The following is a 26,229-nucleotide window of genomic DNA, read 5'->3' on the forward strand; positions in this document are numbered from 1 at the left end:
AATGTGATCTCAGAGCATCTAGCTCTCAGGACAGCTTCTTTCATGTTTAACACATGCATGGATTTTGTGTGTTTTTGAATGACTAATTACTACTGCTTGGAGTAAAATGTGAATGGTAGTTTATCACACTGGTTGTTTGCTACTGCTTTTGTCTTTCTTACCAGAAGCTGTCAGTGCTCTCCTGTGGAGCAGCAGTGAAAAGACACTGTTTTTGTGGTAATATTTTGAGGTAGCTAAACTGAACCTATTATGCAGTTTCTGTAAAGTAGGGTAAGGTAGAGCTCTACAGATTTGAAAAATAAATACACAAAAAATTGCTCAGTGGTTAGGCTTGATAGACTGCAAAGATGCCTGTAGAATTGCAGTGAAACTGAAGGCACAGATGTTGCTTTTCTAGGACTCTGGGGAAAGCATGCTAGAGAGAACTGTGTACCTTTCCCTCCTTATATATAGCTCAGCTCCCAGAGCAAGTAGATTCTTGGCCCCAATACAGCCACGCTGTGAAATGTGGTATCAAAGTATCTGCTCTGTTGTGAGCAACTGGTTTATTGGTCCTGGGCCCTGGCATGGTCAACAGAGCAGGGATGTTTTGTAGGTGCCCCTGTTTCATACAGTGTCTGTGGTTTTCTCTGTGCTCTTGGTCTGGGGTAGTGCCAGAGTACCTCAGGATGATTTTTTTCTTACCTTCTGTATGCTAACAGCACTTCCAAACCGGACTGCACCTCCAGGGAAAATATGAAAATATCTTTTTCACTGCTGTAACAGTTTTTCACTGCTGTTTCCCCCCAAAGCAGTTTAGTCTACAATAATTCTGGAAATAGTCTCTCTTTTAGTAATGTTACAAGGCTCTTTTTTCCCTTCTTTCTCTCAGAACTTAAGTACTGAGAAGGAAGACTGGAACATTTGCTTATGCACCTGAATTAGCCCTCCTTTTTTTTACCCCAAATCCTGGTGTGCGTACAGACAGGCTATACATGACAACATTTTCTTGGATGGAAGCCCACAATAATACTGGTTTATTTCTGTCACTGCTGATGAAAGTGTCATGAAGACGCTGCAGGGCAGAGCAGGGAGGTGTTCATGTTTCTAGTGCGTACTCCAGATGTTTATGCAATGTGCCTAAGCTTGCTGTGGAATACAAAATATTTTTGAAAAGCCCCCAGGTCTATCCATGGATAAGTTATTTGTCCAGGTTTTCTGAACAAAGCAGGAGAGAGAGATTAACTGACAAGCCCTAATTAGCTCTGTTCTCTAGCAACCCTTTCCCAGGGGAATGACTTGGGGAAGGTTGTTATCAAACTACTTCGAAACTGGAATCTTAAACTATAATCCTGACTTTTCCCTTTATTTGTGTTTGCTGGAACAGCAAATACTGAAACAGACTGGAGAAATTCCTGCCCTTAAACAGTGGCAATGAAATGATTGCATCCAACGTTTGATGCAAACTCTTATCTTTGTTCTGTTTCCTCTCTTCACCACAAGCCCCTTTTGTTTGACCTAAAGCATTTTCACTGGATACCTCAGACCTTTTGAACAGATATTTTAAGTAAGACTTAAGATGGTTTCTCTGTTGTCTCTTAACTTTTTTTTAGTTTATGTGGAGGAGGAAGAGACTCTTCAAAATAAAGCTGTCCACATTTTTCACATGTGTGTTAGAAAGTACACTCTGCATAAACCATTGTTTACAAAAGTGTATTTAAAACATACCAAAAAATCTCCAGCAAGTTCTGGTTATATGGCCAAAATAACTTAATATTGACCAATTTTCATACCTTGAGATTTCAAGTACATGTGGAAAATACTGCCCTGAAGTTTTACTTTGTATGAGGTTACTGTTGCAACTTGTATTCCCTGACATACGTGGTTATCCTGCATGAAGGGAAAACACATTGTTGATACTACAAAATCTGACTTTTTAAGTATCAAGAGGTGCTTCACTGCATGCATTGCTACGATTTCCAAAGTTTTGGAAGTATATAATGATGAACTGGAGATGCAGGGAGCTGGAGTGCTTGAAAACAAAACAGAAGAATGAATCTAGAATTATTCATGTATCTTTGCTGGGACAGTGTTCGAGATGTATGCATTGTTTCTAGTGCCTGGGGAATTAGCTGAAATGAGTACCTTGTGTTCCACCTATATCTGTGCCAAGCACCAAGAGTGGAAGGGGCTGAATCAAGAACTCTGGAAGTTCCATTGTAGCAAGGGGCTAGTCAGATCAGTCAGATCAGTTGTGTAGGTGTTGGTTTCAAAATAAGTTCAGGGGCAATTGGGTTCAGAAAAGCTACAGATATTGCTGCATCTCACTTGGCCAGGAGTGCAACCAGGTCTTGATTTTGAAGAATATAGAACTTAGCTAGAGGACACTGTTACTTGACATGTGTGTGCAGTTCTTCTGTCTTGTGAACAGCATTTTCTCCCTCTTCAGAAAAAAAAATTTGTGTTGTTAGCCTTACAAAGTACTGAAAGCCTTAAAAGTACTGAAAATATGTATTTCACAGCTCCAGCTGTGGATATTGGCTTGTAGTATTTAATTTTTCTTGTGGTTCTGCCACCCAAAACTTGAAAGGTGAATGCTGCTTTATCCTTGAGGGGAAGACAAGGCTATATGCAGAGGACACTCAGTGTGCTTGGTGTGAAGGGGGAACTGCCATAAGCACAGTGAGCTGTGGATGCCTCTGGAGTCAGGAATAAACATGGTCTCTTTTCTTGCTGCCTCATCTGCCTGATTACCTTCCAGTGGGTTATTATACCACTGCCAAGGGTCCTTGGCTTTGCTGAGGAGCAGGCAGGCACCACGCAGGTGTGTGTGCATCACCCTGCAGGAACGGGTGGGTGATGAATGATGGGATGTGGTTGGTGGTACAGCAGGCATCCCCAAAGGTGGCACATAATGGATGCAATGGGTTTGTGGGGTTGAAGGAAAACAAAATTACAGTATTGTCAGTGATGGGACAGAAAGCTCAAAATTCGTGGTTTAACCTCCTGAAGTCTTGGCTTTGAGCTGGCAGCACTGACATTTTATCTTGGTAACATGTGCACAGTTAAGTCCAGAGAAAATTTGTCTCAAAGAAATTTTGTTCTCCTGATATCTCATGACAAAATCTTTGTAATTGATGGTTGGGATATGATCTAAGCCTGGAGTGTCAGTGTGACTTTTCCATTCATATTGGTTTACGGATGAAAGAATGTGTGGCGAATACCCAGAGTAATTATGCATGTTTCTAATGTTTCAGCTTGAATAATACCGCCCACCTTCCCAGAGAGGTCAAGTTACTGTTTCAGGCACTGCAGTTAAATAATGTACCGTGTGCCAGAGAGAAACGGTGGACGAACAGCCCTGTAAGTTTCTAATACTCTTTGCTTTTCCTTTTTTTTTTTTTTCTCTTTCAGGAAATAGTGAAATCAGATCAGGTTTGTGTCACTATGTGGGTTTTGGATTTACAATCTAATGGGAGAGTACTTGTGGCTTGAAGTAGTGATTTGTTTTTGAATAGCAGTACTTATTATCAAAGGAGTATTAAAGTGTGTGTGTGCGTGTGCCTGGTCGGTTTCTCTTTATGGTGCACAAACTATTTGCAAACTGCTGCAACAACCCAACAGTCCCACACAAGTCAAATTCTGCTCGGCAGTGCTGGTGGTGGGACGACAATTAAACTGGTGATTTTTCATCCGTGGTGACCTGGAGGCTGAGATGATAAAGCAGCATTGCAAAGCTTGTGCTGACTTTTTCATCTGCATTTCCATGCTGTGCTCTCCCTCCCCTGCCTTTTGCTGGCTGCCCTCGCAAATGGGAGCCTGAAACTTTTCAGGCAGAATTGGTTGAGGTCCACATTGCTTGGTGACCTTCATGTTTTCTGCACTGTGTGGGTAGATGGAACTTTTGCATGTAGGTGACATTTTTTAGCTCAGGAGACACATACAGTGACAATCACACTGTGCACACATGTGTTTTCACCAATCTACTTTGAAAGATTGTTGTTAGACTACAACCTTAGTGTCTGTGAGCTGGAGCATGAAAATTTAGTGTTTAAGGTTTTGGAGAGTGGTGGTGGTGTTCTGTATGTGGAGAGAGAGAGTCTATTAATATTGTAAGGAGAGTCTCACTACTTATTCTTTGGCAGAAAGGACAGGAATATTGGTGGGTGAGAGGCTGGACATGACCCAGCCATGGGCACTGCCAGCCCAGAGAGCCAAACGTGTCCTGGGCTGCAGCCAAAGCCCCGTGGGCAGCAGGGCAGGGAGGGGATTCTGCCCCTCTGCTCTGCTCTGCTCAGAGCCCACCTGCAGTGGGGTCTGGATCAGCTCTGGGGTCCAGCACAGAAGGACAGGAAACTGTTGGAGTGAGTCCAGAGGAGAGATGCCAAGGTGGTTAGAGGGAAGGGGCACCTGTCCTGTGAGGAAAAGCTGGAAGAGCTGGGATTGTTCAGTCTATTAAAGAGAAGGCTTCAAGGTGACCTAATTGCTGCCTTTCAGTATCTGAAGGGAGCCTACAAGAAAGCTGGAGAGGGACTTGTGACAAGAACATGTAGTGACAGGACTGGGAGAAATGGATTAAAACTGAAAGAAGGTAGGTTTAGATTAGATATTAGGAAAAAAATTTTTACTATGAGGGTGGTGAGACACTGAAACAGATTGCCCAGGAAAGTTGTGGGTGCCCCACCCCTGGAAATGTTCAGGGTCAGCCTGGATGGAGCTTGGTGCAAGCTGGTCTAGTGAAAGTTGTCCCTGCCCATGGCAAGGGGTTGGAACTAGATATCTTTAATGTCCCTTTCAAGCCAAGCCATTTTAAGATTCAAAAAATGTTGTCATTTGTGTATGCTGCCTTTAGTAGAGTTCCTGATCAATGCCATTGCTGAATATGCAAGCCATAGGTGAGTTTAAGAAGAGAAGAACATCCTGACCAGCACTGTCTGTGTCCTGCTTCTCCTCCCCTTGTCTTTCTTATGCTAGGACAAACTTCTTTTCTTAGGTACACTGACAAATGTCTTACCATGATTCAGTTTGAAGTTTAATTGGGGAAAAGTGTTCTATTGAGAGGTAGTGGTGTAACTCTGGGCTTGGAGGGAATCTGTCCTTTTCCTTGGAGGCCATATACTTGGTTATTTAATTTTCCTGGTCATTGAGTCCTTGGAAATGCCTTTTTTGTCTACCATCTCTCATCTAAATTGTCTGGTTTACTGTTTTGTCTAGAACACGGTGCTCTTGAAGGCATAGGAGCTATTCTGGATTAGTTTGCTTCACAGGAAGTAAATTCAGAATGACCTTATTTTTAGCTCTTCTTCAAGTAATAGATTCAGAGCATCTGATGAGAGCTGTCATATCTGCCTCTTTTTTTTTTTTCTTTTTTCTTTTTGTGCAAGGGAAGCAGAATTGCCATGGCAATGGCCCTCAGCAGTTCATTACTTTTGAGGACCCTTCTTGTTGCAATCTGCTGCAACCCAACAGCACTGTGCAGCCTGGGGTTCATAAATTCATTGTGTTTTCATGGCTTTAAGCTGAAAATATGATGGAGACTTTTTTCTCATCTTGGTTCAATGTCATAACTTCCACAGAGCTATGACCCAGAGTGTGTCAAGAGTGTAGAGGATCATTCCCAAACAGTGCTGGATTTTTGAGTCTACCACAGCCCTTCCAAAAATCCCATCCTTTAGGGTTATAAACTTCAGACTATCACTAGGAAGATGGTCAAGAAATCCACTTGAAAATCCCTAAAGACACCTAGGTAATGTGTATATGGGAAGCCCAAGCTGCAAAGAAGTGATCTGGTCCAGGGTTTGACTTGGTGCCAGAGGAAAATGAGCTCTGTTGTTGATTTTGATTCTGACTAAAAGTCTCAGGATGTTGCCTGTTCCTAAGTATGGGGAGCTTCAGCCTTCAGGCCTAGATAAGGAGAGGAATATGTGAGGGACAGGAATTCCCTAAGATCCGTGTTCTTGGCATGCTTCTAGGGCAGACCAGCTGCCTGCTGTTAGCTACTGCTCTGTTATACCCATGAAGATGTGCAGTGATGACTGACATCTGGGCAATGCTTTCATATTCTGTGAGGATGGAGAAAGAGCACAGAGAGGAGTTTTCCCAGATATTTGCTTTTGTCATTTGAAATCTAGCAACTAAACATTTTTGGGAAGGATAAATGTTAGTAGTGTTTCAGATCTGCTGCTCCTGGAGATAATATCTATCAATTCTGTATCTTTAACTGAATTTTAAAGTTTAAGATGTTTAGTGAAATATCTTCTGCCTTTTAAAAGCTTCCAGGCCCCTTTCTCTCCCTTCCTCTGCTTGCCCAGCTGAGATGGGACCAGAGGAGTAAGCCAGTGGTTCTCCTCTTGCATCATGTGTCTTACCAACAGGTGAAAGGCTGTCTCACCTGAGAACAAGGCTAAGCAAGACAGTGTTTTATGATCCCTTTCAGTTTCATTCCCTACCTTTGGAGTTCCTTTTCATAGCAAGACAAATACCTTCATGCCCTTTCCTAATCTCTCCTTGCCTTAAGGAAGCAAGCACAGATTCATCATGTCTGTTGTTGCTTATCAGCAGTATTTTATGATATGGTGATGTAAACAAGCAAAGGATATAACTAGGTAAGAGATGCAGTACAGGATATAATTGGTGTATGGAGGAAAGTTAAAAGGAGAAAATAGGGTCTTTCCAGTTTTCTTTCTTTTTTGAACCACTATTTTAGGTAACTTCACACTAGTACTTCTGTTGTGACACCCTCTTCTCCCTCCATTCCATGCCTAACATCAAGTATGCCATCTAAACTGGCCTTGTAAAACACATCCTGCTTTAGAGCTTATGGTTTTAAATCTGTGCTAAGATTTGGTAGCTTAGTTTTGCAGTCAGAGAACAAAGAATTATGTCTGCCTGCACATGGGCATGTGTGGAAAAAAAATCATCACAAACAAAACTTGGGTGTGTTAATGACTTCAACTCCTCAGTCACTGGGTGTGAATCCCTATATAGGTGAACTCCAAGAGTAGCAGCGTCCCTGCAGATGGGAGAAAAAAGGGTTCTGGGTGAATTCCAGCATTGTCAGTGAGGCTTCACCTCTGGCTGCAGCTTTGGTTGTTGTAGTGGATATTCATTCTGTTTCTTTTCTGAGCTTTGCTCATTTCTGGTTAAGACCCAGATGTGTCTGCCATCTGAAGATCTCCATTGCTGTGATGGTTGTGTCGTGGTATTGTTTGTCCTGCCAGGCAAAGGTCTCCTCTCACAAAGCCCAGCGTGAGCTCCACAGTTTCTGTAGGGAAGGTTCTGGAGCAGGGAGTGGAACATGTCTCTGACCTCTGAGTGCCCACTGAATGCTGAGTTAACTTCACCTGACGTGACAGCTAAAGCTATTAAGATTCAGCACACGTTTGTATGGCTCGCTGGGTTTTGTCTTGACTAGTTTTCTGTTGTTTGGAGACTGAAGCATTCACCTATATTGTTACTTTTACTGTGTAAAATTCACAGTCAGCCTGTGGGTTAAAAAAAATAAAATTTGAAGGCGAGAGCCTTTTATTAGCCATTTATTGTTAATGTTCAGCTCAGATATACACCTTATGTTTTGACAATATTTGTGAATATTTTTGAAATGGGTTGGGTAGAAAATGTGTCTTTTATGACACCTTTCTATTTTTCATGAGCTGAAGTATTTTAAAGTGTGAAAGTGTGAAAACCGCTACTTTAAAACCTATTTATCAAACGCAATTTAGTTCCTCATAAGTGAATTATTATGCTTTTCTATAGTGTTTTACTCATCTGTGCTTCATCTGGCAGACTTATTTGAGTGTTTGTCCTTGCTGCTGAGACGATGAAAATCTCAAGGACCCTTGATACTGTTTAATCGATGTGATTTCTCCCTGTCTCAAGGTAATGCACTCTGTTAGTTGTCCCTGTGCTTTTGCTACAAGAAACAGCCTACGTGTATTGAAACCAGTCACCAGCTCCTGAGCACTGTGGTACAAGCCCAAGGTGAAGCTGCCCTTCCTTGTGCTCTGACCTCTGTGCAGACACGTGAGAAGCCAGCTTCTAGCTGAGCTGGAGTATCCCATTTACCTGCAACATGAGCCATCTCACTTAAGTGATTCCTGAATTCATGGGACTGTGTTTTGCAGAAGGTCTGTGTCTGTGGAGAGAGGCTCATTTTAAAATGTGTATTTGTAGGGACGAGAAAGAGTGAACTAGCTAGGAGCTCTTCAGAATCTGGAATTATCTGTTCTGCATGGCAGTAAAACACTTTGGTTTGTTTGTGGCACAGAGAATGACCCTCCTGTGTCTTTTCATTCTTTATTGTGGATAGGTATGAGGCTGCGTTCTGCTGCCATTTGGATTGTGTATCAGGTGTTCCCCTTCCCTATTGCTCTCGGGTTGTTCAAAAATCGGTTCCTATTGAGACAGGTGCTTTAAGCTCCTGCTGAGTACATTATTCTTTATTGAATGTGTTTTAACAAGTGAAAAGTAGATCAAAGTCCATTTGCAGTACGTGAAGACCATGTCTCGGTACCAAGAGGTGGCATCAGGTACAGCAGATAAAGTGTTCTGGCTTTAGCCCAGGACTTGTTTTATCTCCAGAAAGTTGAAAGCAAAGTCGCTTTGGCAACAGTTTAACTTCTACCCTGCTAACAACCACACCATTACCTGCTACTTGGAGCTTACTAAGTGGAGAACATTTACACTACTGTTAGAGGGTTTCTCCTAGGTCTGGTTTAATGTGTCAGTTAAAATGTGATGCGAACTGCTGCAGCTGATTGTCAGACAATCACAATTATCATTACACTTACCTCCTCTGAGATGCTGACCTGAACCTTTTCTTCTGGAGCCCAGGAGACTGTCAGTAGGTATACCCTCTCACATTCCTCCTCCTAACATCTGAGGATGCTCGGTAATTGCTTGATTATTTTACTATTTGTCAAGAATTGGTGCAGTGTGCAGCTCAGTACTGTGTGCTGAAGAAGGTAGATGTCAATAAAACACACATCTTCTGAAAAGACACCCTTCTATGGAGGGCTCATTTTTGGTGATGATCTCATCTTTCATGTGAAAGAGGTGGGAGGGGGGTATCCAAATGGCAATACATCAACACTGGGAGATTCCCGAGGCAGAGCAGTCATGTTACTGTGGTGCCCTGCCCAGATTAATTCGTGTCTCTGAAAGAGTAATTAGCTTTGTGCCACCCAGACATAGCCTTAGTTATTTCCTTTAGTAATTATGAGAACTCAGGTCAGTGCAATGTTGTACCAAGACTCAACAGTTCTTTTGACTACTTAAAGGCTTTCTGTCCCAAAATGTAGAACATGTTCACCAGGAAATAGTGCCTTCACCACTGAAAATGTTACATTCACATTTGTTTTAAAATACTGTCTCTTTCACACCAAGAATGTAACTACCCCTCACACAGGACATCTCTATCTGACTTGGCAGTGCTTGTTGGACACAGCATCTGAGGCATATCTCAATAAGCTACCCAGGTATGTCCTGGGCAGTTGAGGGGGCTGGTGTTTTTTCTGGCCAGCATAAATTCCTCTTTAGATAAGTGAATCAGGCTGCTGACTGCTGGAGGGAAGTGTGTGTGTTGGAGGAGTGTGTGGGTGGAGGTGTTGAACGGTGTTAGAATGGAAAAGGAGAGAAGATGGAATACATGTGTTATTCCCATCTGTAGAGAACTTGTCAGGCTAGTGAAGTATGCTGTGAAACATGTGGACCTTTTGTTAAAAATTGTTGACACCATGTCTTTGGGACTTTGGGGAATATCTGTTACGTAGCAAGTTTAGCTTAAATCTAAAATGTAATTTTAGATTTTAGAAGGTTAAAACTTTATGTAAAAATTAAAACTTTATCGGTAAATGCACTCCTGTTGTGTATTCAGTATCTCTGCTTAACTGTTTGATCATGTTTGTTTTCATTTCTGCTTTTCTTTCCTTGCACTTAATACTCAGTTATGCTAATCACTGAGTAAATTTTCTGGCTGGAAATGAAATGAGATTTGCCATTTGGGAGGCAGTTTAGAAGAACAATTACTTTTTTATGTGAGGTAAATACATCCATTTTGTACAGATTAAAATTTTGCCTAGTGTTACATATATTTTTTAAATACCCATTGTAACAGAATGTTTTCTATTGCTTGGTGTTTTTATTAATACCTGTTAGGTGTGGTTTGTTCTCCCCCTAAGGGGAAAAATGGGTATACAATGTACTGTGGGGTTTTTTTGTTGTTTTGGTCATGCTTGGATGTGTAGGAGTCAGATGATGTGTACACATGCATGCTGTGATTTGTTTGGGGTAAAAAGTGAAACTGAAGCATTCTTTCTGTCTGGTGTGGAAAACAGTCAGGTATGTGATAAGTCTTTGCTCCCAAAGGATTTCTGACTTTCAATCAGTCCTCTTTCACAAAAAGGAGCAATTCCCCCAACACTGTTACTAGTTCATTTCGGGACTCAAGCCCTGTCCTGGTTCTAGCCCCTGGTGTTGAACAATTACTGTGTTTTCAGGCTGATTTGGAACAGGTGTGGGCATAAACTCTCTTCAGATAAATTACACAGAGTACCTGGTAGGGAGTTAATGCTAGCTGTGGGACAATGAGCAGAATGCGAAATCTGTTGGAAAAAAATTAACCCATGAGAAATACCTGAATGATCTTGACTCCATGGTATAGGGATACACGGCAGCAGGGGTTTGAAAGTCAGGTTTTTGTGTCAGTGGCCCAGCGTGTATAGGTATAGATGTACTGAACATCTGGAAAGTGCTGTACTGCTTTATACAGAAGTGTAGTGGAGGAGGTTATACAGAAAAGCAATGATTGTGGTACTTCCTATAATCTGTGAATATAGAGCTCCAAGGACATAATTTGTTTCCTATAATCTCAAGTTTCCTTATGCAATTGCAGTCTTTATTATTATGTAAATGGAGATGTTTGCAATCAGCTTGGAATATACCCCCATTACAAGAAAGGCATTTTTAAGGTATCATGAATTGGTAACTTGCTGTATAAAACATTAGCATTTTACATAAATAGCTAAAAGTAAAAGTATCGAGATAGTGTTAAAGGTGGGGGAGAAAATTGACTGCAATTTTCTAGGAGTAACTTAAGAACACTGAATACTAATTTAACACTCATTGAAGCTTGGGGCTTCTGGATTTCTGTTTTTTCAACAAATGTAGCTGTCCAGCTTGGTTTCCCCCTCCCCTCCTCCCAAAGTCATGGACCCTTGTAGTTTCCCTTCAAATGCTACTTTTTATTTTAGTTTATGAAGATAATTAACCCTTCGGAGGCTTTTGTGAGGGGGATTTTTAAACAGTGTAGAATTAGAACAATATATTAATTTATCATAACAACTCTAATTTTTACCTAGTCTGATTTGCTTGCACTCCATTAAGCCCCCATCTCTATAGTTTTACAAACTGGGACAGGGGTCACTTTGTATGTTCGTACCTATGTTTTGGGGGAGTACTTAACAAATTGGATGGTAAGAAGTGTCTTTTACCTGAAATTATTCTTTAAAACTCTCTTGAGTGACCATGCTAGATTTAGATGAGTTTTTCTGCTGGCCCATCACTCCATAGCTGTCAAATGGCACATCAGCACCACCTCAGGGTGCAGCTGGCCCGGACTGTACCTGTGAGTGAGGCAGGATATCTCAGTGCAAGGAACCCTGTCGTGTGTGCGTCTGAATGTGCCTCTAGTTTTGGGAAGTTTGCTCTTTTGGGGAATCAAACACACCAAATGGTTTGGAGCTGAAAACCAAGCACCGAAACTTTAGTGGTGGAACATTTTTGGTGAGTTGCTGTGGAGGAAGAGAGCTGCCTTGTGTGCTGTAGTGATGGAGGCATGAATTCTGCTGCAGCTGGAGTGTCTTTACTCAGTATGGGTTGAGTGCTTGTAAGATGAGAATTCTGAGGAAAGCCTGTCCAGAGAAATGAGCCAAGTCCATCTGTAAATGTTTCTCCTTTTCCTGTAGTTTATAAGGCACCTCCACATACATCAAGGTCCTCGCTTATAAAGTGCTCATACTTAGCTCATGTGGGCTTCTGATGCATTTCAAACTAATCCAGGTTATGAATATTTAGTGCTGTGTCTCTGCAGCTGGTGTGGCTGGTGTATCCTGACATGCCTGGAGTTTTGTTTCTGTGCATTCACATGGACTGTTGTTTGAACAGAGATTTAAATTGGGAAGGCAGGGCAGGGTGACACAGCTATTGCAAGATGCATGCTTTCTCCCCAAGGTGCTTGTAGCCAAAATGTGCTTGAGTATTTCACCTTGGAAACAAAAAATAACCTTTCCTTTTTGTGGAAATTTCTTTATTGTTCAGCAGCATGGCTCTACCAGGCATCAGCAGTTTCAAGCACAAGACATATTGCACAACATATGCAATGACTAATTGATGCTTTTAATTTCTCTTCTTGTAGGATGACTCTCAGGTTCCTGAATGTGCTGTCAAATGCTGACACACTGAATTAGCTGAATCTGCTGCACGGTTTCTGATGTTTGAAAAGGCCTAAAGGAAAGCAGAGACTGGCACTTCTGTTACAGTCTTTTAAGGTAAGATATTATTTCTTTTGCCAGGACTAAGAGAAGAAGATAGATGTGGTTTGACAAGCTGCCCCACCTCTTGGTCTGTGATCAACCTGTTGTGGTTTAGTTCTATGCAGCCCCTTGCTCACTCACCAATGGGATGGGAGAGAATCAGAGGAGTGGAAGTGAAAAACATGTGCATTGAGACAAAGACAGTTTAATGCAGAAAATTAAAGCCATGCAAGGAAGCAAAGCAAAACAAGGAATTAATTCACCCTGCCCATGAGCAGGAAGGTGTTCAGCAATCCCAGAAAATCCAGGCCCCATAATGCATAATGGTGACTTGGGAAGACAAACATCATCACTCCAATTGTTTCCTCTTCCTTCTTCCCTCTTCATATGCTGAGCCATATGGTCTGGAATAACCCTTTGGTCAGCTGAGGTCATCTGTCCTGGCTGTGTTGCCTCCTAATTCCTTGTGCACCCCCAGGCTACTTGCTGGTGGCGTGGTATGAGAAGGAAAAAAGGTCTTGTGACTATGCATGAACTCAGCAATAACAAAAATGTCCATGTGTTATCAATCCTGTTACCAGCACAAATCTAAAGCATAGGTTTTTACCAGCTGTTCTGAGGAAAATTAACTCCACCCTAGTAAAAATCAGAGAACTGAATGAATTTAAAGACTTGTATTGGACCCAGCTATCAGTATTTGTTTGTTATAAGCAAATGCACTGACTTCAGTAAGACAAATTCATGGAGAAACAATTTATTCTCTTTTCTTTAATCCCTAATTCTATACTCTTAAGTTCTTCTATATCTCTCCATTTGCATGCCTTACTTCTTCTGTCTATGTATTAGTATTAGAATTATTTAGTAGTACTGATTTTCTGTCCCTATAGAATGCCTTCATCAGGAACAACAAGGTTATGAAGCTTATGATTGTAGCTAGAAAAGTGACCACTCTGCTTAGACTAGAGTTTCTGCTTTGGCCTTTCATTAATTACCCATGTTTTCTACTCATCCTTTGGATTCATGGGTGCATTGTCAGCTGCACTGTAGTGCTCCTGCATTTCCTCAGCAGCACAGCAGACCAGCCACAGACCAGACTGAGAGTCAGTACCACGTTTATTCTGTGCCCAGTGAGCAGCATGGCCTCTCACTGCTGCAGTTGTTATGGTGACCAGTGACTGGGTGTAAATAAAGCTAGCAGGACAGGACTTTAGAGATTTTTTTCTCTTTTCTGTGCAAAGATCAGGTAAAGAGCAACACTAAAGGGATGGCCTGAATGAAATCTCTAAGAAAGGAAACCCAGATAAGTAAAGGCTGTGTAAAGGCCCTTTGCTAGTGACTCCTGAATTACCTCAGGTTTGACAACCACTGTTTGAAGTGTCAGCTGAATCTTGTTTTCATTTACACTTAGAGTGTCACTGCCAGCCCACCTTATTGCGTGCACTGCAATGTGCTGCAGAGTTGGATGAGAGGTAAGACACACCTAAGATTGAACTTCTAGTTTGAACAGGAAGGATTTAGTCTCTTGACAGTTGTGATTACCTAGGGTAGCTAATTGCTTTTCTTGTGCTGCTTTTGCAGCTTTAATCAGAGCAAAAACAAGTAGTGGAGACAGCTTGTTTGGCTTTTGAGTGTGGAGTAAATCTGGGGCTTACAGATGTGGTCTTCAGTTGCTGCCACCTTATGGGGCAGGTAAAGGGCTCCTGAATGTAGTGATTCCAAAGAGATGGGGACAGTAGAAAGAAAAATGAGTTACTCTTGTGCCTTACATGTACAGAAACAGCAAAAGAGGAAATAAAAAATATACAGGTAACAACTCAAAACCCTGAACTCATTCATATTAAAACATGAAACAAGAGAAGTTGCTTTCTATACTAGAAACTGATTGTCATTCTCATGAGAGTTGCTGAATTGGGGTCAGGTTCAGACAGCAAAAGAACTAAAACCCTAACATGTTTTGGTGAGATTTTTTTTTATGTTTATGTTGTTCCAAGGATTATTAGAGTATTTTTTTAACCCTTCACAAGACATATAAATCAGAAGAGCACACAAATCTTTCATCAATATAAAGAAGTAGTTACTGTACTGAAATAATAGGTCAGCAGCATTTATTGTGCCAGTGAAAAAGTGACGGGGGGTCCCTTCCATAGACCAAATTCTCCAAAATATGGTGTGGCACCAGTGGCTTGCTCTTGGTCAGTAGCAACAACTCCCATCCACAGTGAATGAATACCTGAAATGCAACACAGCATCTTGGAACTTGGAGCACTCCTGATTCCAAAGACATGGGGACACCAGCGGTCTTTCCTCAGACTGTGGAGCTCTGTAAGTGTGGAAAAGCAGATCTCCTGCCATTTCTCATTACTCTGTGACCTTGCCATTGAGATGGGTAGCAGGGGTGTGGGGGTGTGTGTGCAGCTGGGAACACCCAGACCGACTCTCTGTGGCCCTGTTGTGTAAAAGTTCAGAAAGGGGCCAGACAGGTCTGCAGTGGACAAGGTGCCCTGGTTGGGAGCCTGTGTGCATTTCCTCTGCACATTTTGGATTGCCCCTCAGCCCTTGCTCATGGAGCAGCATCTGCTCCTCCTTGCAGGATGCTGTGCTTCCCTCAGGTGTACCTGGGCTCTTGCTCTGCTGGAGATGATTCTTTTAACAGGAAAAGCATTTGTACATGGATTTTATCTTTCCTAGTGGCCAAGAAGTGTTTTAATCCAGAAGGAGAAATGCTTAGGCCAGGCAAAAAAACCAAACTTACTGTTGCTCTGACGGGGCTGGTTGCAGTTCCTGTGTGGCTGTGTGCTGCAGCCACGTCCTGGCTGTAGAAGTGGACACCTTCAGCCAAGAACGGGTTTCTAAGTGAAGGAAATGTGTGCACAGATGCCCAGAGGGGCTCTCGGTTTGCCTTTGCAGATCCCAGACCTGCCAATGCACTGCAGCAGGTGCCAGTAATGCAGTGCAGTCTCCGCCTGCATGTCCAGTGGGGTGCAGCGAGTGGCCCTGCAAGGTGCAGGGTGGGAAGTGAGAGGAGGGTGCTGTAAGGAAACACATACAGAGAGAGAGAGAGGAAGAGTGTGATTGCAGGAAGGCTGGAAAATCCAGAGCAGACTTTTATCTGCTCAATAGGGATGATTGCTGACTGCCTTAGAAAGCGCAGGAGCATCAGGTACAGTCACTGAGAAGTGGACAGTGTCAGCCCTAGTCACCAGGCTGTGGATATGGAGAGGAGCAGAGGATGAAGATATTTCCTTTTCAGATGCTCTGAATTCAGATACCCTCCAAGTTACATCCATCCATCCATGTATATGCATCTTTGCTTGTCCCTACATGGAGTGACATGGTGAGCTGTCCTGTTGTGTCAGTGGCACTGGGCAGTGACAGAGGGCAGGGGAGTGCAGGCATTACTGGTGACAGCCATCAGCACAGAGATGTGCTGTCAACTGAATGTCACTACACGAGGCTGGGGTAGTAATTTAGCAAGCTTTGGGAGAATTGAGCTTAATTTCTCTCTGCAAAACACAGTATTTGAAAAGTGGGTGCGGTGTGATGGTGTGTAACACAGCATTTCATTGTGCTCAAGGCATTTTGCCTTTGATACATACTGATAACTTGAAATACCAATGTGAGCACCTCAGTGCTTTTTGCCTGTGCATTGCAAAGCCAGCATCTCACTGGTGTGATACACTCCGTGGAGAGGGCCCAAGAGCATTTTGTCTGTTTCTGAACCTCACTGAATGTGATCCTGTGCAGATCACTGCCCTTCCAAAAGGATCACAGACTTTGGCAATGTGAGATTGTGAAATACAAAGTTGTGTTTCGTGCCAGGGAAATAAAAAGAATCTGTGTAATTATAATTGTAGAACACGGCCATGGGACAGTTATAAAGATGAGTTCTAATAAACAACCAAAGAAAGCATGGAAGTAGGTTTTTGAACAAACTTTGCTTGCAATTACCTATTATAAATCTCAAGCTATTTTGTCATAAGTGTCTTCTAATTATAACTTTAGAAGCTTGCTTTGTATTAAAGAATTTTTAACTGTAGTTTTAGAATGTAAAAAGGCTTTTAGACAAAAGAAGGATATAAGAAGGGGGCCCAGGCCTTTCACAGAAGGTGGGAAAACATCCTAGACACAAAAGAAAGACCTCAGCTCACTGATTTATGGTTCCTGAAAAAGGAAAACTGAACATCACTATCAAAGACTGATAGACCTGGAAAATAGAAGCTGGACCCCACATCTGGACGCTGGACCCCACCACCTGGAAAACATATCCTGGAAATACATCCTGGAATACTGAAATTTAAAATAGACCACAATAGGTATTGAATAATGACAATAAAAATTGGAAATAGAAACTTATGCTGAGAGAGCTTATGAATATGTATGAATATAGCCAATAAAATCCAAGCAAGTCCAGCAATCGGTGTGCAGTTGGAAGGGAAAATCCTTCCACTGTACCCAGCGCTGCCTTTGCTCACACTTTACCATGCTAATTAATTAATTATTAAATTGCTGCTTGATATATTGGCCGTGTCAAACGTCTCATTTCTAACAAGATGAGCAACAGACTTATTAAAATTAATCTTCATTTATAAAACCATGATTGCTTCATTGGGATTGCCTGGATTTCCACAAAGCTATGTCCTGTAGCTTTGATTTAGCTTTGATTTTAGTAAAAAAGAAAGGGTTTACTGCAATATCATCAGACCCAAACCAGTATTTTCACTTTTCACAGCAGAAACTCAGCCTATTTAAGAGAGAAAAAATTCAAAACAACAATCAATCTTATAAAGAAAGTCTTGCACTTCTGACAGATTAAAACACAGACTGGTTGAAATACAAATGCTCAACAATCACCTTGCTTAGCTGATCCTTAAGCTATAGTTTTTTTACACTCCTGTTTATCTTGAAATCTGGCCTTACTGAGTTTTGTGTGCTTGCTGGAGCAGTTAAATTGGAGCTTTACACACCGATTAGTTGGTTCCTGATTATTAGTTGGATTCAGAGTCCCTGATATACTTTCATATACAAGGGAGATCTGATTTTTGAGAAAATATGTGTATTGTAAGTGCAGTTAAACCCTGCTCAAATCCAAATACCGCTGAAAAGAGTTGATTTTCTTCTCTCAACACCTGCAGAACTAAATACAGTCACACTTTTTAATTTGACCAGGCATTTCCACTTGACTAACTTAAAACAATTGTGGCTTAAGCTCTGGCTCTTTCATCCTTCCTCCCCTTATTTGTGGTTGTGCTTAAATATGCCACAAGGCCATCAAGCTGCCCAGCCGTGCTGTGTTACAGCTTTCACCTTCCCAAAAGGATTTTTTTCCTGTTGCATCTTGTCAGTCCTGTTTTCCAGAGAGGCCTGGAAGGTCCCCCCTGGAGTGGTGCTCTGGGCATGAAAAGTTTGTCACAATGTCACTGCTTGCCAGTTTCTAGAGGAAAGCCAGCCATGCAGCCTGACTGTAAAAGAAAAAGCAGTAAAGTCTGCAGTGACCCAAACCCTGGTGCTGCCAGTCCGAAACCAGGCCGAGGAGGGCCCCGGTGCAGGCCCCACCTGCACATTGGTCAATGTCGGAGTCCAGGTAAAACTGCTGGGTGTGCAAGGCTTGTGTCTGCTTCTGCTGGCCAGACAGAGCCCCTCTGGGCATCTGTGCACACATTTCCCTCACTTAGAAACCCGTGCTCAGCTGAGGGTGCCCACCTCTACAGCCAGGACGTGGCTGCAGCACACAGCCACACAGGAACTGCAACCAGCCCCGTCAGAGCAACAGTAAGTTTGGTTTTTTTGCCTGGCCTAAGCATTTCTCCTTCTGGATTAAAACACTTCTTGGCCACTAGGAAAGATAAAATCCATGTACAAATGCTTTTCCTGTTAAAAGAATCATCTCCAGCAGAGCAAGAGCCCAGGTACACCTGAGGGAAGCACAGCATCCTGCAAGGAGGAGCAGATGCTGCTCCATGAGCAAGGGCTGAGGGGCAATCCAAAATGTGCAGAGGAAATGCACACAGGCTCCCAACCAGGGCACCTTGTCCACTGCAGACCTGTCTGGCCCCTTTCTGAACTTTTACACAACAGGGCCACAGAGAGTCGGTCTGGGTGTTCCCAGCTGCACACACACCCCCACACCCCTGCTACCCATCTCAATGGCAAGGTCACAGAGTAATGAGAAATGGCAGGAGATCTGCTTTTCCACACTTACAGAGCTCCACAGTCTGAGGAAAGACCGCTGGTGTCCCCATGTCTTTGGAATCAGGAGTGCTCCAAGTTCCAAGATGCTGTGTTGCATTTCAGGTATTCATTCACTGTGGATGGGAGTTGTTGCTACTGACCAAGAGCAAGCCACTGGTGCCACACCATATTTTGGAGAATTTGGTCTATGGAAGGGACCCCCCGTCACTTTTTCACTGGCACAATAAATGCTGCTGACCTATTATTTCAGTACAGTAACTACTTCTTTATATTGATGAAAGATTTGTGTGCTCTTCTGATTTATATGTCTTGTGAAGGGTTAAAAAAATACTCTAATAATCCTTGGAACAACATAAACATAAAAAAAAATCTCACCAAAACATGTTAGGGTTTTAGTTCTTTTGCTGTCTGAACCTGACCCCAATTCAGCAACTCTCATGAGAATGACAATCAGTTTCTAGTATAGAAAGCAACTTCTCTTGTTTCATGTTTTAATATGAATGAGTTCAGGGTTTTGAGTTGTTACCTGTATATTTTTTATTTCCTCTTTTGCTGTTTCTGTACATGTACAGCACAAGAGTAACTCTTCTTTCCTTCTGCTAAATGTACTTCTAGGTTTTCAAAGGAGATGCTTTGTCCACTAGGAACTGTCTCAGCATGCTAATAAAACTCACTTTATGCCTTTAAAATGTTTATTCAAAGTGGCCTGGCTGGATCACAGTAGCTGTGTGGGTGGACTGTCCTTGGATTTTGTCAACTTAATTTAGTACTGCACAATACCCAGTGATGGAAAACAGCTATAAATTGTCTGTGTGCAGCCATGCATTATTGATAAAGGGTAGAATAAGCTCTACAATTTCTTTATTTGATGTTGTTAGTGCAACACCTGGCTGATTTGTTAAGACTTTTCCCCCTTCTATTGGCAGTAAAATATCTCTTCATTTTGAACTCAGAGTTTTTTGAATTTTGATTTGTATGGGGTTGGAAACTTGCTCTGTCTCCGATGTTACTAAATGTAATGGAAATATTTTCACAGAGTAGAAACAAACTTAAGTTCAGGGGGAGCTAAGCAAACAGTAAGTTTGACTTTGTGCTAAAGACAGGACTTTCCTAATTATCTCAAACATTTAGAAATACAAAATGGAGCATAAAGTCTCACAGTACATTTAGAAGAAAAAATGCTTTAATAAACTTCACTTGGCACATGCTAAGAGAAAATGCTTTACAGTGAGTTCACTGTGCTTTGTAATTTCAGTGTTCCTTCAAAGTTTATGAAAAAATCTCAAGCTTTAAATCTGTCACGCCTTTTTTCCTGTTGACACTTATGATGAGTAGAGACTCTGCTGAATATAATTTGCATATAAAACTGTGCTGTAAACTAAACAGTTCTTTCCCTGTAGTTGAATGAAGGTACAATGAACTGCTGAAAATGAGAAATTAATAAATATGTAAGTAAAGAAAATATAACTTGCCAGCAAAACTACAAGGGGTTTAGTCCTCCCAACAGATGTCCAGCACTGAAACTTGTTTTTAAGCTAGAATTTTTGGAATGGTAGCTTCCCAGAGGTTATTATTGTAATACAGGCAAGGGAATGTACAATTTGTGCCAAGGAAATATTGTATTGGAATTATGCAATTTGATTTCCCTCTTTTATGTTTGTAGATACATTTCCTTTGGTAGAAGCATTCCAGACCCGTATAGATTTTCTTTTTCTTTTTTTTTTTTCTTCTTTGTAAAAAGTGTCAGGGTAGGAAATTCACAAGTTATACTGGTGCTTATAATGGTTTCTTTTATTCCATGGGGAATTGTTGTGTATTAGTTTTACTTTACATATTTTTGCAGTCTTTTAAGGTTAGAAGTCATTAAGTAATGAAGTAATTAAACTGGTTGTGTCGTTGCTGTCAGAAGGCAGGAAAAACATTGGTAAAAGCACTAACATGACTGACAGAGGCTTGCTAGAGATTTACATTGAGAATGACTCATTCTTCAAAACTTTTTCATTTTCTGATGGAAATTGTGGAGTAAATCAAATACAGTGGCTATGAGTGATTAAAATGCAAAACTTATGTATTCTTACTGGCTTTGTAAATCTGACTCCTTTGCTGTTAATATAAAATCATTTATCTTAAAGCAGTCTTGAGGCTGTGGATAGTTAAATGAAAGCTTCAACTCTTGAAGGATGTTATTTTGATATTCAACATCATTAATTTTGTGGTTTGCACAGAAAGCTGTGATGGAAGAGGCACAGGAGGTTTTTCCCATAGGTCATCTGGAAGATTTGTGGTAATTCAATTGATAAGTCAGAGTGGCAAATTTTGCTATAGTTTAAATGCTTACACAATTCAGATGTTACACAGTCATTTAAAAATTCAGTGTTTGTTGAAGAGGATACCTTTGGTTTGATCCTACAGAAAGTACAAACATTGACTTGCCTGTGATTTTGGTTTTGGAGCAACTGTGCAGCTGTACTTTTTAGAGAAGGGCAGACCTCAGCCACGTTACCACAATTCTTTTTAGACAGTTTGGGAGTGTTTGTGTAATTTCTTCTGGAAACAAGTATACTTTGATAGTGAGATACAGTTTTGAAAATCCTTTGTTCCTGTTGTTTGTTTGAAAGAGCATCTTTCACTGGCATTGTTAGAAGCTCCTGTAATGAAAAACTGTAAGATAAGGACATACTCCAGAGTACAATGGGGTTGGATTCTCTCCACATCTGCACACTCTTCAGGCAGTGCATGGATGATGTTATTCAGACCTCTTCATTTAACTCCCTGGAAGTCAGTCAGTACTATGACAAACAGAAAAGAGCTTTAATGGAATTTGACATTTATTTTCTTCATACTTACAAAATATGCCTTGGTCCAGAAACACAGAGTGAACTTTTGGAAAATTACCTAGGTTAGAAATGTACTGTGCAAGTGACCTGGGTGTTGCTTGCTACCATCCAAAATTCCTGCCCCTTGGGAGGGCCATCGTGGAGGAAGGTGGGATGGATGAGGTGGTAAGAGATGAGCTTCACTTGACTGATCCCTTCAGGCCATGCCCAAAATACAGGGACAGCTACAGATGTTGGAAGAAAGGCATGATGCAAAAAGACCTGAAAATAGTTGATTTAAAAACAAGTAAATAAAATATAAAAAGCTTAGTTTGTCTAAGGAAAACCAGAGGCTTTTCCTAGCAGTTAGTGTGAAAAAATGGTAGGGGGAAAGAGAGGAAAGTGACCTGTGAAGAGAAGTTATCTGAAAACCTTCTGTTACTTTTAAGGTGGTGTTTCCCATTTTTTTTCAAATGCATCGAAAGAGAATGTTAATTTTTTTTCTTTCCATTATAGGAATTAAGGGCAGGGGGGAAGGGAAATTGAGGAAATCCTTCAATTATTTTTGAAAGGCTCTGCCTAAAATATTTTCTTTTTAAAACCATAGGGCAGGAGAGTAAAACTTGTGTTGTCCAGGAGTAATGCTGAGTGCATTGTCTCTGACAAGTTGCAGTATGCCCTACTAAAAGGGAAAGAAAACTGTTTTCCCCTCTCTGGATGATTTAAAAAAAAAAAAAGTATTAAGCTTGTTGGGGTGGGACAAACTTCAGTGGCCTCTTCCAGGGTTGAATTTATTACTGTACAAAACCTGTGCTGGTTCTAACACAGTTGCCTTGTGCTTCCATTACTTCAGCCAGCTAGGCTGCAGGGCACACTTGTTCTGTGAGTCACAGAGACATCGTTGTGGACAAAATCTTTTCTCCTTTTTGTTGTTACACTATATTGTCCTCCACTAATTTGAAAGTGATGGGGGATACACTGAATTACCCCCGATTCTGTCGAATTACTGTGTCAACAGTGCAGCTATCTGCTCTGAGAGGGTCTGCACCAGCAGTAAATTCTTACTGAATTTGCAAAGAACTTTGAGCTGCAAAAGTAGTGAATTTCTTGCAAAACATGCTTAAAGTAGAACCATGTCCTTGTCTAATGTCTGTAACCCTGATAAATAATCATGTTTTGTCCTTCTAGAGGACTCTGTTAATGATCTTGCCACAGAGAACTTGATGAGATCCTCTTGCAAAATGCAGAGCATTTTTTAACCCTTCTCCTCCCAACAACCATTTTAGCTGGTCATGTTGCTGCAGTTTCCATGCAATTTGGTGGTCAAGGCATGTTACTCCCCTGCTGTGTGTACAGAACAAGGAGTTGCAGGTTGCTATCACGTTTTCCTCCTGTTCCCCTTTCCTCCTCCCTTTTGTGCTCCTCTTAATGAGGTGCTAGGGGATGGCAGCACAGATTTTCCCAGTATACATCAAAGCAAACACATCTAAGCTAGATGCAGTATAAACAAAACATTGTTAGATATGGCAGAAGAATTGCTAGGTAGGGAAAGAAAACTGTTGTTTGGGAAAATGATTGCACCTCTGGCTAATTACAAAATAATTGAATGAGCAGTTATGTGGTGGCTCACTGCAAGCTTTAAGAATCTGAAACATGATCTACTTTTTTAATGCTGAAATTTGCTATGAAATAGAAAACTGAGTAAATAAGATTTGGATTCAGCATGATCCTCAGCTGCTCTTCAAAGTTCCTCACCCTTCTTCCTTCTGGTTTAACCTGGGATATTCTTGTGCATCTGGAAAACTGAGCTATAAAAATGCAGTTTTGTTTCTGTTGTTTTATTTATTTTGTGCTAGACGAACTGCATTCCTGAAAGCCTTCTGCAGGGTGCCTATAGCAAAGGCAGTGCTGGCATGTGAGGTTTCAGGATACAGAATAGGCTGAAGAATTCCCTTTTAAAGGTACACCATGAATGACCAGGCTTAATGTGTCTTATATCCAAGGAATTTTACCCCCTAAACTTTTGAGATACCTACCACTTTGGAGTGAAATCACAAGTTATTTTAGGTTTTATTCCAGCTTTTTCTGTTTTCCTTGCCTTGGCCTTGAATGTTTTGGCATCTTTTGTTGCCTTGTTTCCACAGCAGCCTCAGTAGAGGTACAACAGCAACTACAAATTATTTTCCATGATAAAAAAACGTGGAAGGTAAAGATGTACATTGTTGCTTCCCAAAGATCAGAATGAAGTTTCAGATGCTAACAGTTGTCATCAACATGCAAGACAAACTTGGCCACAGGCACTTAGGAGTTATTTTAGCTGAATGTAATTGGCAGTCCCTGGCCTGTAAAAGGAAAATTTGTCATTGAGGTTTTTTAAAGACTAATAGTTGCCATGTTAACATATTCATCAAAAGCCTTAAAGTTAATTCCCTGATAAGTAAGCCTGATAAATAATGTTGCATTGGTTTTTCTGAACCAAATTTTAAACTTCAGCATAACTAAAAAAAAAATGGAAAATACATTTTCCATTCCATTGCTGGAACGTGTCCATGATTCCCAAAGGGTAAAAGACTCCCTGTGCCAAATTCAACAGAGTAGCAAGAGATCTTATTTTAAATCTGTCCTCGTTGAAGGATGGATTATGGCTTGTTCTGGCCAAATTAGAAACTGTAGGAAAGAGGAAGGTGTTTTTTGGGAGATTACCTCTCATTTGTGAGAAATGCTACCACCCTAAACTTGTCTCTCTGTCATATTACTTCAGGTTAATGTCTCCCTTCATTTCACTTGAAATTCTAGCTCCCTCTGCTTTTAAAAATAATTTTTAAAGGCATATTTCAGAAAGAGTCATATTTTAAAGAGACGGAGAATCCAAGTGACTGCCTTTCAAAGTCAGTAATCAATGGCAGTTCAGTTCAGGGAGGAGTTTGGCTTGGTTAATGTAACTCCACAGCAGAAGTATGCATCTCATTATTGTATGTGTCTGTATTTGTTTAACTTTTGGCTGTGCATTTTTACCTGTAACATTCCCTTCAGTCGTGACTGAGAGCAGACTAAGCAGGTAATCAGAGGTTTAAATGCACAACAGTGTGCCTTTGTTGAGGATGGTTAGCTGGGCTTTTTTTTTTTTAAATTGAAAATACATAGGAGTAAGAATCAGTAATGCATTTAAAATGGAAATCTAATTTGTACAATACAAACCAAATCTTCATGTTATAAAGAAGGAGGGCCACTAGGGCGTTTTGTCCTTTGCTAGGTATCTGAAACAATTTATGATCTGTCAGTGGCCAACGTTCAAACTGTTTTGGAAATGGATTTTCTTTTAGACATCTAGGGAAAACCAGCTCAGAAGCAGAAGGAATTTTGAAGGGAAAGGTGTCTTGTAAACACAGGAGAACTTAGGGGTATACATTGGTCTGAAGGAGTTAAGAGAGAAGATGATTCACTCTACAGCCATGATCACCTCTTCTGTATCAGGTTTGCTCCTCAGAAGAAGAATCATTTACTTTAGCTCATGCTAACTGTGGTGCTAACCTGCCTTTACAGTGTTTTTTAACACTGTAAAGTTTTTGATGAAAATTATGTAAAGATTTCTGCATGTGCTTTGGAGATGGCAATAGTTTTCTTTCTTTTTTTAATTCTAATAATTTAATTTAATTTTTCTTTTAACTCAAGGTTTAACTCCCAGGTTTTGAAAGCAATTATTTCAGCTGTAAAGACCTTCAGAGGTTGACTTTCATGCTTCCTCTTGTGTAGGTGATTAAGGGTTGCCTAACACAGTACTACAAAATCTTCTGGTTTTGGGTAGGGCACTTCTGAAAAGGCTCTCGGAGAGTGATGGACAGACGATTCATTTAAGTCAGATATGAGTTGACCACAGCAGTTGTTACCCAGAGAACTCTACCCTGAATCTCCAAATGCATCTGCCCTTTTTACAGAAGAAATTAATAATACAGACAGGAGCACATAATGGGACAATGTGAGAGTCTGGAAGAAGGGGATAGGAAGGATGTGTAGGAGATAATAGGACTTAAGAGAGAACCACAAGCTCAAATACAGTTCCACTTGTGAAGTCTTTTGAGGCAGTGTAAAGCTTGTAAGGGTGTATGGATCATAGTGAGAAACCAGTCTGCTGGGAAACTTGGATATTTACATTACTTGAAATAGAAAACTGAACGCACAAAATATCTCAGAACTAGTCTGTAAGGAGGCCAAGAAGAAAGAGATGGAGGATCTGAAAGTTAACATCCTTCATAGCATTTTAATCCAAATTAACAGATTAGGGCCTATTTCATGTGTGCAGAAAATGATGCTATGAAAAGCCAGTGCCCATGAAGGAGACAGAGAAGTCTGCAGTTTTATTAAGGAATGTATTCCCTTTATAAAGGGAATAAAGGGAGAGAGTCCACAGGGGTTTCTCTCTCAGGGTCTTGGAGGGTGCAGCCTCCTTTTATCCCAAACTCCCATCCACACATTTCCCTCTTCATTTCCCCACTGGCTGAGGTACTAGGAAGGTACAGCCTTCCCAAACCACCTGCTCCACATGCCCCCTTGAACCTGTCATTTTACCCCAAGGTTCACAAGTCCAGGCTATCTGGGTCCTGGAATAGATTTGTGTGGACCTATTTGTCTGGTACCCTAAAGTTCAGGACCCAAACTGCCCCCTGAATTCTGTAACAAACTTGCAACTTGGTGTTGATTGAGACATGAAGACTCAT

The 26,229-nt window shown here is 41.2% G+C and overlaps 1 protein-coding gene across 5 annotated transcripts in view; it reads left to right on the forward strand.

Moving 5' to 3' along the window:
• The window catches only part of KANK1 (KN motif and ankyrin repeat domains 1), a 128,983-nt gene that overhangs the window by 19,490 nt on the left and 83,264 nt on the right, over positions 1-26,229 (forward strand). For 2 of the 5 annotated variants that reach the window (XM_063421517.1, XM_063421521.1), the window contains exons 2-3: positions 3,237-3,342; positions 12,392-12,524. The gene's annotated coding sequence lies outside the window, so the exon portion shown is untranslated. Of the gene's footprint in view, positions 1-3,236; positions 3,343-7,830; positions 7,858-12,391; positions 12,525-13,917; positions 13,979-26,229 lie in introns of those variants that run through there. The other 3 variants (XM_063421519.1, XM_063421520.1, XM_063421518.1) reach the window with 3 other exon arrangements.

Source organism: Prinia subflava, chromosome Z (genome assembly GCF_021018805.1).
Source record: "Prinia subflava isolate CZ2003 ecotype Zambia chromosome Z, Cam_Psub_1.2, whole genome shotgun sequence".
NCBI classification, from domain to species: domain Eukaryota; kingdom Metazoa; phylum Chordata; class Aves; order Passeriformes; family Cisticolidae; genus Prinia; species Prinia subflava.